A 14,822-nucleotide genomic window follows, 5' to 3' on the forward strand; every position below is an offset into this window, starting at 1 on the left:
TGCCACTTGTAGACCAGATGACATTTTCCACTGCTCTTCTTCTATGCAATTCCACCCTCACATAAAGAACCATAGTATGTTTCATTAGCATTCCAGTACATTATTACTGCAGTTCTTCTTTCTGCAGAACCAGAATATTCTTTCCTTTTATATAGAATCCCTATAGTGCAGAAGGAGATCATTCGGCTCATCAAGGCTGCACCAACACTCCTACAGAGCGTCCTACCCCAGCCTTATCCCTGTATCCCCACATATTAACCCCTCTTATCCCCTAACCCAGATATCCCATGACACTAAGGGGCAACCTACCATGGCTAATCAACCTAACCTACACATCTTTGTAGTGTGGGAAAACATCGGAGCACCTAGAGGAAACCCATACAGACACGGGGACAATGTGCAAACTCCACACAGACAGTCACCCAAGGCCGGAATTGAACCCAGATCCCTGTGCTGTGAGGCAGCAGTGCTAACTAACCATGCCACCAAGCGCCCTTGATATATTCAATAGTAGTACATTTTTCCATTTGTTTCCCCAGTTCACAGCTTTTCAATTTAACATTTCACCAACCAATGAACCCAAGATCAGAAATTGCTTGCCCCTATTTATTCAATTTAGATTATGGGCCCAGGCACTTAGAGAGTCAAAATGCAATCAGAGTTAGCATGGTTTTATGAAGGCTAAATCATGTTTGATTAATTTGCTTGAGTTCTTCACAGATGTAACAAGCAAGGTGGATAATGATGATCCTGGACGTGTAGTAAATCTGGGCTTCCAGAAGGCATTTGATAAGGTGCCACACAAAAGGTTAATGCATTAGGCTACTTTACACGGGATTAGGGGTAACTTATTAGCTTAGATAAAGGATTGGCTAACCAACAGAAAGCAAGAGAGTGGGATAAATGGATCTTTCTCAGGTTATGGAGATGCCGGCATTGGACAGGGGTAAGCACAGTAAGAAGCATCACAACACCAGGTTAAAGTCCAACAGGTTTATTTGGTAGCTCAAGCTTTTGGAGTGTTGGAAGAAGGAGCGACACTCCGAAAGCTTGTGCTGCAAAATAAACCTGTTGGACTTTAACCTGGTTTTGTGAGACTTCTTTCTCAGGTTGGCAGGGGTGCCAAAGGCTTTGGTCCTCAGGTTCCAACTACTTACAATCTAGATTTATGACTTGGATGTGGGAATAGTAGGTACCATGACCAAATTTGCAGATGGCACTGAAATAGTTGGAAGGTAAGTTGTGATTATGAAATAAGAAATTTACAAATGGGTATGGAGAAGTGAATGGGGCAAAATCTGGTCGATGAGTTTAATGTAGTTAAGTGTGAGGTTACCCATTTTAGTAGAAAAAAAAACAAAGACAAATTATTATCTAAATAGAGAGAAACCTTGGTATGCTTTGGGACAGAGGGATACGGATGTCCTCATGCATGAATTACAAAAAACTAGTATGCAAATACAGCAGGTAATAAGGAAGGCAAATCAAATCTTGGCATTTATTGTTAAAGGAATAGAATATAAAAGTACTATAACTTGGGGATGTCTTTTGTAGCTTTATTTTAGAGCAATTGGGAAAAACAAAACCTGCTCTCTTTGGTTCTGTGCCACATCACAGGGAATGAAGAACATGTACTTACATTACTTTTTGATTATTTCATGTTCATGTTACACTTTGGTGTTGCAAAGCTGGTGTTGAGAATCCATCTCCCATATTAAGTACATTTAAATGGGAAAGCTTGCTTCCATATCATTAGTTTTAATTTAAGTACTGATTCCTACTTCAGATCTACCGCTTTGAGCTGGTCTTCCCGTGTACTGGAAATGCCACATCATAAACACTTGTAACTTCAATCAACTCTGAGATTCCACTCCTAAATATTTCAAATAGATCAATAAATGAAAAAGTTAAAAAAAAATAATGATCACTTTGGACTCACAGTCAAGACTCGCACATTATTGCTGTTCTTAATTGTATATTGTTTGGGTTAGAAGAGAAATGTTTGTAACGTGTTTCTCTGTAAATCATGTGCATTCATATCATTCACCAACAGGTTTTCTGGAATATAGCAGGTATTGAAACATATAATTCGAACTGAGGCACAAAAGTAAATTTAGGGAAGGGGCAAAGATACTTCATCAAATGCATCACATCTGACTTATACAATGCAGTGGCTTGTTTTAATTACCTCAGGAGGAAAATTTATTTCCTGATATATTCAGCATTACTGCAACAAATTAAAGAAACTATAAGAAGCTGGGGTCAATTTTGTGCTTCAAGTCCTAAACATGGTAGTGGATATTTAGGCCGGTATTTTACGAGGGCGAGGCTCGTAAAATCCCACCTGAGGCCAACAGAGAATTCTGTTCTGTGAGCCGTGCCCGCCCCGATTCTGGGGCAGATGTGGCAGCAAAATTCCAGGCTTCCACTCTATTTAGTTTGGTAATCATTCTGTTGGAAAGATCCACACCACCAATCATTCATTCACTTGCAGCAGCATTGAGTGAGTCAAAAACTGGCCTGAGGGAAATTTTAACTTTTATTTTTATGGGGCCATAAAAATACTCCAGCCTGCGTGCTCACAGTAAAAACCAGGTTATTTCCCATCTGGAGTATATAGCAAACTGCCTCTGAACGCTGGTTTGCACACATCGCTTGATGCTTGCCTTCTGGTGAGACTTGCACCTCAAAAAGGCTCATTTGATTTTATTTGATTTATCATTGATACCTGCACTAGTATACAGTGAAAAGTATTGTTTCTTGTATGCTACATAGACAAAGCATACTGTACATAGAGAAGGAAAGGAGAGAGTGCAGAATGTAGTGTTACAGTCATGGCTAGGGTGTACAGAAAGATCAACTTTGTATGAAATTGGTTCATTCAAAAGACTGATGGCAATTCTGGGGCCCAATTCTCCCAAAAAAATTCTAAGTGCTCTTGGCGAGAAAAATGATGTAATTCATGATTGTTTTTTCAGTGGGAGTTTAGACTCGAATCTCCCACAATCATGAATATCATTAAAAGCTTGGAAGGCGGGGCCTACTCACGCTGGATTTTGACAGGTCCGGGTCTGTGCATGCATAATGGTCCCATGCTGTCAGACTACATATCGCTGGCCAGCTCAATCACTGGCCAACCCGGGATCCTTGCAGTGTTGCCCCTCCAAACCCCATGGCCCAATCACGGCCCCCACAAGACTTCCCAGGCCAGCCCTGACTCCTTCCCCCCAGTCCCAGAGCACTGCAATCTCCAGTCTCACAACCACCAGCAGTGACAAACTGCCCACACTGCCCCCAGCAGAGACCCTCACCAACTCACCACCGCAGGAGGGCAGACCCACCCCCACAGGAGGGCAGGCGACCCCCACGAGAGGGCAGCCACCACCCACCACGAGAAGGCAAGCACCACCCACGAGGTGGCAGACAACCCCCTCACGAGAGGTCAGGCAACCCCCCCTCACGAGAGGGCAGACGCCCCCCTTCACGAGATGGCCAAAATCCCTCCCCACGAGAGGGCAGACACTCCCCCCACAGGAGGGCAAACACCCTCCCCTTAGGGGGGGGCAGACCCCCCAGCAGACTTCTCCCCTAGCCTGCCCTGATCGCTGGCCTCCCTCCAGCCCCGACCAATCCTATCTGCAGAGTGGCAGTGGGAACCTCCACCCCAACAGATCATCCCCCAAGGCCCCACCCATAACAGGCCCTGAATGCAATAGCCCCATCCCCATGGCCCCACCCCTTGGCACTGCCCAATGCCTAGTAGGCAATGCCAAGATACCCGCTGGGCATGGGCACTTTGCTCCTTGGGCAGTGCCAGGGGCACAGGGTGGCACTGCCGAGTGTCCATGCCCAGGGGGTACCAACCCAGCACCGCCCAACCCCCTGCGGGCCACGATTGCACCTCCTTTACTCTGGCAAGGTCTCCTGCTAGTTCCCCACAAATGGGGAGCTACTCTCAACCCCGCCGGAGCAAAATACTTCTGGCAGGGTGGGAGATGTGATGGGCCCGGAGAATTCCGTGCCGGGCCTGATAATGACATTTAAATAAGATAAAAAAACAGATTTAAATCACCTGTCTTCCTGCCGGTTTCCAGCACGGTCCCGATTGCGCTTGCTCTCTGGCTGGTGGAGACGCACATGTGTCAGGAACACATGTGCAAATCCCGCACAATAGCCGACATGCGCATCTTCCAAGCCGACACACCATACAGAGGTGCGCATCAGGATGGGAGAGTCAGGCCCGTGGTGTCAGTAATATTTGGTCCAACAAACAACTGTCCATTGCGCGTCTAATCTGAAAATTGAACTCAATACAGTTATTGACAAGAATTCAATCTCAACATACAGTACACAATGACTTTCTTATCTGTTGTATGATGTGGGATTGTTATTTTCTTGCTCTGTAGTTTTTTTAGGCTTTCAGTCACTTTCGAAAATCTCAGTTCCCCTGTTATTTAGTTAATATGTGCAGGTTGTGAAACTGGAATGGAACGGGTGCAAAATACTGTTTATACCACAAACTAAGATAATCTATGTCGTGATTTATTTTCCCCATGAGGTACTGCTACAACTACAGTAAATTGCTCTTAAGAGCAAACTGACTTTCCCACAGCAAATGTTCTCAATTCAAAGTGCTGTCATCAGGAAATATTTTCCATTCCTATTAATTACTTTGGACTTATAACAGTGAACTCTACGTTGCTCTAATATTATTTTGCTAGATTATCCTGACAAAATGTGAAAATCATAAATTTACTTCAATGACCAAGTAACTGTGATTTATGATAATGTTTCAATATAGCCTTTCCTTGTTGAGAATGGGATTTTTTTTTGCTCTTTTTAAATCTCCTTGAACCATTTTTCAAATAAAAGGTCTGCCAGTCAACTGCCGCTTGGTGAAATCTTTTCCTGCACTAATATTGCAGCTCTTGGTCTCAGGCTGGTCATTGAGTGTCAAACTACAGCTAGACAGAATCCTGCTCAGATTGAACATCAATGTTCCTGCCCAGGAGAGAGCTCTGTTTTTGCATGGTTGCACAGACAGTTACTTGTTAGCAGTTAAAATGTACTGCTTAAATGTATTAAATGGGTACACTCTGTAAACATTTAAATTAGGATTCAGGTCTCAGGAATGCCTGGCAATCTCTAAAGCTTCATGTATTATCAAAGCAAACAGTGTAGAGACTACCAACTACAAACAAGAGAAAATCTAACCTTTGCCCCTTGACATTTAATGGCATTACCATTGCTGAACATGCCATAATCAATATCCTGGGGCTTACTATTGACCAAAACTAAACTGGACTTGCCATATAAATATTATGGCTACAAGGACAGGTTAGAGGCTAGGAATCCTGCAACGAGTAACTCACATCTTGACTCCTCAAAGTCTGTCCATCATCTACAAGGGACAAGTCAGGGCTGTGATGGAATATCCCCACTGGCCTGGATGAATGCAGCTCCAACAATAGTCAGGAAGCTTGACACCAGCTCAAAGTAGCCAGCATGATTGGCGCTCCAACCATGAATGTTCACTCCTGCCAGTACTGGCATACAATGGAAACAATGTGTACCATCTATAAGATGCACTGTGAAAACTCACCAAGGTTCCATACACAGCACCTTCCACCAAACCCATGACTACTACCAACTAGAAGGATAAGCATGACAGATGCATGCGACCTGGAAATTCCCCTTCAGCCCTCACCATCCTGACTTAGAAATATATCATTGATCCTTCATTATCACTGGGTCAGAATTCTAGGACTCCCTCCCTAACAGCTTAGTGGGTGTATCCACAACAAATGGACTGCAGCGGTTGTAGCTGACTGAGACCTTCTCCAGGACAAATAGGAATGGGCAATAAATGCTGGCCTAGACAGCGCTGCCCACATCCCTTGAATGTATTTTTTAAAAACTCCAACCATATCTCTCCACATTTAGGCTGGGCTGTGACTGAATTAATACTGTAAAGTACATAACAATTTTCTTTGTAAATTACAAAAGCTCTATCAAATAATTGAGGCTGGATCACAAGTGGCAACGTTTTTGTAGGTGTCTTCAGACATGTCATGGAAACAACATAGAATCATAGAAACATACAGCTCAAGACAAGACAATCCAGCCTGTTGTGTTTGTACTGCCTATTTGTAAAGAGCAGTCTTGCTTAGCCCCACAGCCCTACTTATGCCTATGACCCGTAATTCCTCACCATCAATTCTGTGTCAAATTCCCTTTTAAAATTACTTAAAGAATCAACTTCTACCACTTTTCGGGTACTGCCTTTGAGTGAAAGAAACTCTCCTCATCTCTCCTGTAGATCTTTTGTTAATAATTCTGAATCTATGACCTCCCAGAGGGAACAGCTTTTCTCCACTTACTCCATAAATTCTCCCATGACCTTGACAATCTCTATTGTTACCTCTTAATCTTCTCTGTTTCAAGGCAAAATTTAGTGCTGAGTATCTTACAAAAGAAGCTAATTTTTTAATATGTATTCATTTAAAAAATGCCAGCATTGCTGGGAAGGTTGGTATTTATTACCCATCCTCAAAGTTGCCCAATGGAGGGACTTGTTAAACCACTTCTGAAGGTCATCAATACCATGTTGGTTTGGAACTGGAGTAACTCAAAAACAAGACCAGGTAAAGGAGGCAGACTTCCTTCCTTAGAGGAAATTGATGAACCAGTTAAGTTTTTACAATGATCTGACAGTTTCATGATCATCATTATTGATACTGACATCTTATTTCCAGATTATTTAGCTGAAAAATTGCTCTGTCCAAAACAGCTGGAAAAAGTCAAAAGGATACATTAAAAGAAAATATTAAAAGTTTAAGAAGTCATTGAATAACTAAAGATACAAATTATGAAATTAAAGTGAAAATATTGAAAAGAATGATTTAAAACGGTGGAGTCATCTTATGATTGAAATCAGAGCATTTCTCAGAATGTGTGACCTCAAAATGTAAGAAACTGGTTTAAGAGCACAGGGCAGCATCTTAATGGTTAAAGGTGGTGCATACTCCAGGCAGCTAGGCACTGGTTGCAGGCAGGATCTTCTGGTCCTGCTGTTGTCAAGGGCGTTATGCTTGCCTCAACCATCCGACCAAGGTGGGGGTTTGCCTTCAACGAAACCAGAAGATCTCACCAGCAGGAAGAGCTGGGATACCCTGCCTACAGTGTCTGTCATGAACTCAGGGTTTCCCAAGGAGCTGTACAGCTAATGAAATATTTTGGTGGGGGTAGTCATAGCTGCAGGAAATTAAATTGCAAATAGCAAATTTCCACAAATAACAGTGTGATAATAGCTGGATAATTTATTTTAGTGATGCTGGTTGGGGGATAAATAGGGGCCAGGGCAATCCTCCTCCCTCCCTCTTTCCCTCCTATGACGTTAAAGTTTTTTGTCACAGAAAAGAATGGTTAGAAATATGTGTTCAATTATTTTTAAATGAAGTAGCCTCTAGTTCTAATAATTTCACAAATAATGCAACACAAATCAACAATAAGCATCAGGCTTCAAGCGTCTGATTCAAAGTGCCCATTGGCTAAATCTGATTATATGATTGTGCAGTTTTTGGCCATTAGGATACACAAGGACCCAATTTTAGCTCCAGACAGGTTTTGAATGAGTTAATCTCCATCTCAGATGCATAAAATAATGATGCACTCATTTTCAAGTATTTTTGGACGTCTGCAGACATTATTGTTTTGTCTTATTGAGCAAGTGGTTAACTCATTGACTAAAGCCATATTAATAAGAGCATATAATCTATTTCAAACAATTCTAAACATTACCTTATGGTGTTGTGGTAATTCAGGCCCAGCTTCTCCAATCTATCCACATAACTGAAGCTCCACATCCCTAGGACTATTCTCATTAACCTTTTCTACACCCTCCCTAATACCTTCATACCCTTCGATAATCCAATATTTCAGAGTGTTATAAGAGCCATTGCCTAGCTATGTCCAAGTAAATATTCAGATTGGTGATAATGGGCTGGAATTCTGGCTGTTCCTGCTGATGGGAGCCTCTAGTTTTGCTGATAGGTGACCCTCAGCTGAGGGTTCCTTGATGGGAGGGGGTGCGATCAATAGCAAGCCCCATTAATAGTGGCAGAACCGGAAGATCCCACCACCAGCCAAAGGCAGGCCACCTCCACCGCTGCAAAACAGCTCACCAGGCGGGGGGCAAAAATTCTACTCAGTAAATTGCTGCTTTTATTTTCTTCCAGATCCCCTGGAACAATTCCGTCCATGCAATGCAATAAATACCTTGGAGCTACAATTTGCTTATGTCCATCAGGCAACCATCTAGTATTTAATTAACAGTATGCAAGCAACATATACATCACCAGTCTGCAGTGCACAGCTGCATCAAACATGTCACCACTGCCCTCCTTGCCACAGCAAACTAGGACATTACCTTCATGATGGATGGCAGCAGCCAGAACGAGACACCTCCGGGATTTGCAGCAGTGTCTGGCTTCCATCCTGTCCAGAGCACAACAGAACGCACTTAGGGCTGTCAGGGCACAAGAAGATGAGCTAGTAGCTTGCAACTACACTCCATCAATGTTCAACTGACGTGTGATCACTGCAGAATGATACTGAAAGTCTGTACCAGTTTTGTTGGCACCTGACACAACACATTTAATCTGTAAAACTTGTCCATCATCTGATTTTTCAACTCATCCAGGAACAGGAAAGAATGGGTAATAAGGATGCCCTTCAACCTTACGAATTATGACACTTCTGGGTAATTCAACAATGCATTAAGAACACAGGCACAATGAGAACAAGGAGGTCACCAAGAGCTTCGTAAAGCAAACAATTTGCACTTTGAAGCAAGTATTTTGGCACTTCACTTGCTCTAGGAATCCCAACAGCAGGGGCCAGGCAAAGTTGGCTATGTCACTGATTTAATAAAAAGGTTGCTCTTGCTCATGTTGGAATCTTTGACATGCTGAGGGCCAGCAACCTGCAGAACCCTTATCTTTGAGGGGTCAGGTGTAGATCACAGCCCAGGTCAATCTGGCACAGCTGACTTTCTGGCATTGTGCTTCGTTTTGGCTGAGGTGATCACAAAGAAATAGACGTGCTGATATCTTGACACAGAGTAACCTGGGCCACTTCCAATGCATCACCCCTGTTGGACAGGGAATGAGCACTTCCTCTGATCTGTAGGAGAACAGATTGCAGGAGCTGCTTCCACCAAAGCTGCAAAGGTTGTGAACACAGACTTCCTAGGGTGCAGCTGTAGCAACTTTGGCAGTAGACACACTCTCCAAGGTCGATGGTAGGGTGCTGATGCCATGTGAGATTATACCATTTTGGTTGGAAAGAAACACTGCTACGCTTTCAACCATGCTGCTGTAATTCCCTGGGCGGTCTTCCAATACCTGTGAAAAGAGATTGTGTGAAGCAAGCGTTTTACTTCTCAGTTCTGGAGTCTTGAAATTTTCATCTCTGTCCTTCCCATAACCCATAAGCATAGCTTATGTCCCTGTTGCCGCTCACTTATGTTTGCTGCTTCACCACTACCACACTCTCTAACCCAGCCTGGGTGTCAATATCTGGGCTGTGTCTAGAATGAAGGACACAGGACAGGATTACTAGAAGGATTCTCCTCCTCTCTTTAGGAAGCTTTGGGTGTTGAAAAGTACGTATAAAACAGAGAGAGGTATTAGGCACAATTGAGATGCTGGAGAGTAGCTGATCGTAGGTATTATAATGTAGCCATGTCTGTATGAAGATGTGCAAGGAATAATTGGAGATCTTGGTCAGCAAGGTCCGTGCCCTCAAAGTTTCCTATTCTGAGAGGTATGGAGAGGCTACTTATCTACAGCATTTGCTGCTCCTGCTCTGACAGCTCCATGAGATTAGTTGATTCCTCCCTCATTTTCCTCCACTCCCTGTGCATTTCCTTGTCCCACAGAGAGAGGGAAGGAAGATGAGAGTTAGCACGTGTCACCAAGGAGAGTACGGGCGCATGAGGCTTCTGATTGTTGTGTACGTACTGAGATGGAAGTGAAGTAAAATGCCTTTCTGTTATTTGGCTGCTGTGAAGGGATCAAGCAAGGGGCAAGAATGTCTTTATAAAGTGGGAATAGCGTGAACTTATACTGGGAGGTGAAAGAGCTGATGGGGGGAGCAGGTTGAGAATTCTGGGTGTAAGGGAAAAGGAGAAATGAAGACTGTACTCACCCTGATTATTCTGCTGAGGTAATTCGAACACTTCTTGTATTGGATCCAGACGTTGGAACTAACAATCTGCACAATGTCTCTGTGAGCTATCACTGGTTGGAAACAAAATTCCCTCCCTTGCCTTGATCTCATCCAGCAGAGCCTTCAGGAAGGCTTCAGAAAATGTTCAGATATGTTGCCTCGATATCTCTGACATTCTCCTTCTTCATTCAGCAAAATATGTTCAGGAACTACAGAGATGCATTGCTGCTTTAAATAGACTCCCAGCTAGTGATTTAGAAACTTGAGAAATGGGTGGATTTCCCACTGGTTCGGAGAACTGGGTAGGAAACCTGCCTGTGAGATTGATACAAGGGGCAAAATGTTACTTGCCCCCACCAGCAGGTTTGCAGAGGAGATGGCGGCAAAATTTATCAGAAGGCTCCCACTCAGCCCAGTTTTATGCTGGGATGTGGGAGGTCTAGGCCAACCCTCCTTACCTCAGTTCGGCCCTTAAGTGGCCATTTATTGACCACTTAAGGGCTGGTTCCTGCCTAGTCTCAATTTATCTGCAAGTGGGAGAAGCTTGGCGGTGGGGAGAAACCTGAAAACTGGAGCCTCAGTTGGGAATGAAGGGGGAGGGGGATCCTCCATCAGTAGCCATCTTTTAGTCTCAGACGTCCCAAATGACTGGCCCCTGTAGGTCTCTCCTCCCCTCCTGGCCTTGCCACCAAAACACACCCCACTCCCGTCATACAGGTCTGTACTCTGTTAAAATGATGGAGCACTGGGAGCCTATTGTGTTGGAAATTTATTCCCGAAGGAAGTATCTAATATTTTTTCAATGTAAACTGTCAATCGTAATCCAGAAATGACTGCAAACTGTAAGAAAATCAATATGTTTGCTGCCTCTCTTTATCGATTGACTGAGAGGGCGGGGACCCTTAGAAATAATATACAAACTCAAGAACATATTAGAGACTTGAACAGTTTTATTTAGGAAATGGTATTTATTATCTGTTGTATGATTCACTGACATAGGATCAGAAAGTCATGATAAGAAGACAGAGCAATTTTAACCCTTGCCCAGCCAATAAAATCTGGGCAGCAGGGCAATGTAATGACCCGAGCTTACTTGTCAACCCTGATGGCGATGAGAACCAACAGATTTGAATCTAAATGTTGGCTAACTTTGGTTGTGAGCTTGATCTCACTGGATATCCGAGCCCAGTAAGATTGCAATAGGTGAAAAATCAGGTTCGAACCCAAATTTTTGTATATCTCGCAATCTTACTGGCTTGCCCTGCCCAACAACTGGCAGGATGAGAAGGTAAGATCACCCCCATAGATTTTAATCCCACAAACAAGCCCCCAGTTGTTACGACCCAGGCCTGAAACTCCAAGATATTTTATGAAGTTAGCATAGACCCTAAAGCTTTTGCATTTGAATGGTGAGTATTAGGTGTATCACTCCAAGTAAGATCCAAGTGACCCACAGGAAGCTTTTATCAAACAAAGCTTATTTAAGAACACAGTTAAAATATAACAAAAATAAATTAGCATAATTTTTACCAATTACAAGATTTAAACAAAACAATATAAATCTTAACAGCTTGCTATCTATGTCGTTCCAAGTCAAACGCCATCCCACAGACAAACACCCCTCTTTAGACTTGGCACAGAAACAAGTACGCTCATGTGATGCTGGGTTTTCAGCTTTTTAACAATTGCTGTGAATGGGTCCTTTGAATGTTGGATCAATTCTCTGAGACTTTCTAGTCTTGGAACTTTTACAAAGCCTCTGGGAGGTGGGGGGGGCGGTGAGGAAGCAAGAGAGGGAGAGAGAGAGACTACCTTCTTCCACCAGCTTCTAACAACAACTAAAATAAAACTAAAACTTGAACTTTTCTGCAGAAAAAAATCTGTTCCGAGGCATATCATCTGATCTGTCAATCATCCCCAATCAAGCTCCACACAGCAATCCCCATCGAACCATAAAACCACAGAACACTTTCCAGATTAAAATCAGTAGGATATCCATTAATATTGATTCAGCAACAATTAGAGGACATCAGTTACAGACATCATGGCACCATAAGATTTTGCAAAGGAACATGATTAAAATACATTTCTTAAAGGTTTTTGGACACAAAATTGGCTCGGTCAAAGAAGACAGAGGGTAGCAGTAGAAGGGTGCATTTCTGAATGGAGGACTGTGACAAGTGTGTTCCTCAGGGATCAATGCTGGGACCTTTGCTGTTTGTAATATATATAAATGATTTGGAGGAAAATGTAACTGGTTTGATTAGTAAGTTTGCAGATGACACAAAGGTTCGTGGATTTGCAAATAGCGATGAGACCATCAGAGAATACAGCAGGATATAGATCAGTTGGAGACTAGGGCAGAGAGATGGTGGATGGAGTTTAAATGCAGACAAATGTGAGGTAATGCACTTTGGAAGGTCTAATATAGATAGGAAATATACAGTAAATGACAGAACCCTTAAGAGTATTGATAGGCAAAGGGATCTGGGTGTATAGGTACACAGGTCACTGAAAGTGGAAATGCAGCTGGAGAAGGTAGTCAAGAAGGCATACGGCATGCTTGCCTTCATCGGCCATGGCACTGAGTTTAAAAATTGGCAAGTCATGTTGCAGCTTTATAGAACCTTAGTTAGGCCACACTTGGAATATAGTGTTCAATTCTGGTCGCCACACTACCAGAAGGATGTGAAAGCTTTGGAGGGGATACAAAAAAGATTGACCAGGATGTTGCCTGGTATGGAGGGCATTAGCTATGAGGAGAGGTTGGAGAAACTTGGTTTGTTCTCACTGGAATGATGGAGATTCAGGGGTGACCTGATAGAAGTCTACAAGATTATGAGAGGCATGGACAGAATGGATAGTCAGAAGCTTGTTCCCAGGGTAGAAGAGTCAAGTAGTAGGGGGCACAGGTTTACGGTGCGAGGGGCAAGGTTTAAAGGAGATGTGTGAGGCAGATTTTTTACACAGAGAATAATGGGTGCTTGGAACTCACTGCCAGGGGAGGTAGTGGAAACAGATACTGTAGTGACTTTTAAGGGGCATTTCGACAAATACATAAATAGGATGGGAATAGAGGGATATGGTCCCTGGAAGGGTAGGGAGTTTTAGTTAAATCGGGCAGCATGGTTGGTACAGGCTTGGAGGATCGAAGGACCTGTTTCTGTGCTGTAATTTTCCTTGTACAATGTCATCACATTTTCCAGTACTCCATTTTTTACCCTGGAAACCATTGATTTGATTCTTTTTTTTCAAATGACCCCATCCATACAGCAAAACATCTCTTACCAAATATCCCATATACAGCCTGGAATCTCATCCTTGTCTGATCAGAAAAAAAACACTTTGAAAACCGCACAGAGAGCTTTTACTTACTTTGTCTTCCTGCACTGGCACTTCCATTTTTAATCCCGCCGTTGCTTTTCCCCAGTTTTCTAATTGTAGAAGTCTAAGGACCCAGAATGTTTTTTCTTCTACTTAGGATTTTTTCACAATGAAACAAATTCCTGATCACTGGCAATTTTATTTTTGTAATGTCCTAACTATGTTAGTTAGGGGTTGGGGGTTTTAAACAAAAAGAAAAATGTGGTTTGTACATAATGGGTAGGATTTTCCAGCCTCACTCATCCTGAAACTGTAAAATCCCACCGAGGTTAACAGGCTTTTCTATTGTCCGCCCCTCACTGGCTCCAACTCCTGTGATGGCAGGGATGTAAAATTCAGGCCGTAGATTCAAAGAACAGGTTTATTGAAAGATGTTCTTTGCGCAAATACAAACTGAAACTAAAAGCATGAGCCTATGAAACACTGTGAATTATGTGACCAACAAATCACAAAACCCTTCTGAAAGCAATCATGCAACTACTTAAATATATAATACAGTGCCAATTGAGTTGGGTGTGTCCTGGATGGTGTCAAGCTTCTTGTGTGTTGTTGGAGCTGGTCTCATCCTGACAAATGGAAAGTACTCCATCACCCTACTGACTTGTGCATTGTAGCTGATGTAAGCCTTTGAGGAATCGGGGTTGAGTTCCTGGATGAGCTTTGTTCTCAAAATGACATTGTCGCTAATGGTGCATCTTCACACTTGTGCGTAAATAGTACAGGAAAGTCAGATAAGGAGCAGATGTGCAATTAAATGCAAATGTTCAAAAGTCATTGCCTAAGGCAGACCTTCAAAACCTGTTAGCTTCAAAAAAGTCATACTTTGCTATTTGCCTCATAACTAAAATGCATCGACTGTCATGAAGTTGTTGTTTAGGTGTAGTAGATTCCAACTAAATTCACTGGAGATAGTTAGGACCGGCAATTAGCAGTGTAAGTATCCTCTTAGCAATATTATAAATAATCATTATTACCAATCAGCTGCTCTGTCATTGAAAATTAATGTGTCGAATCTAATTCCATAAAGTTCTGAATTTTTCAGGGAGATTTTCAAAACGTCAAATTTAAATTTTAATATTTTTATTACTTTTCCTTTGCTTTTTTCTCTTTTTCTTAGCAATGCATCCTTTACTATTTTTCTTTCTATTGCTTATTTAAAATTAGGTCACCCTATTCCTCATTATTTCCTTATTTATTTCCCAATTTTT

General features: G+C 42.5%; 1 protein-coding gene across 5 annotated transcripts in view; it reads right to left on the reverse strand.

Annotated features, from left to right (window-relative positions):
- The window catches only part of fhit (fragile histidine triad diadenosine triphosphatase), a 1,046,244-nt gene that overhangs the window by 289,517 nt on the left and 741,905 nt on the right, over nucleotides 1-14,822 (reverse strand). The window lies entirely within an intron of this gene.

Source organism: Carcharhinus amblyrhynchos, chromosome 3 (assembly GCF_965287045.1).
Source record: "Carcharhinus amblyrhynchos chromosome 3, sCarAmb.v2.hapA, whole genome shotgun sequence".
In the NCBI taxonomy this organism is placed as follows: Eukaryota; Metazoa; Chordata; class Chondrichthyes; order Carcharhiniformes; family Carcharhinidae; genus Carcharhinus; species Carcharhinus amblyrhynchos.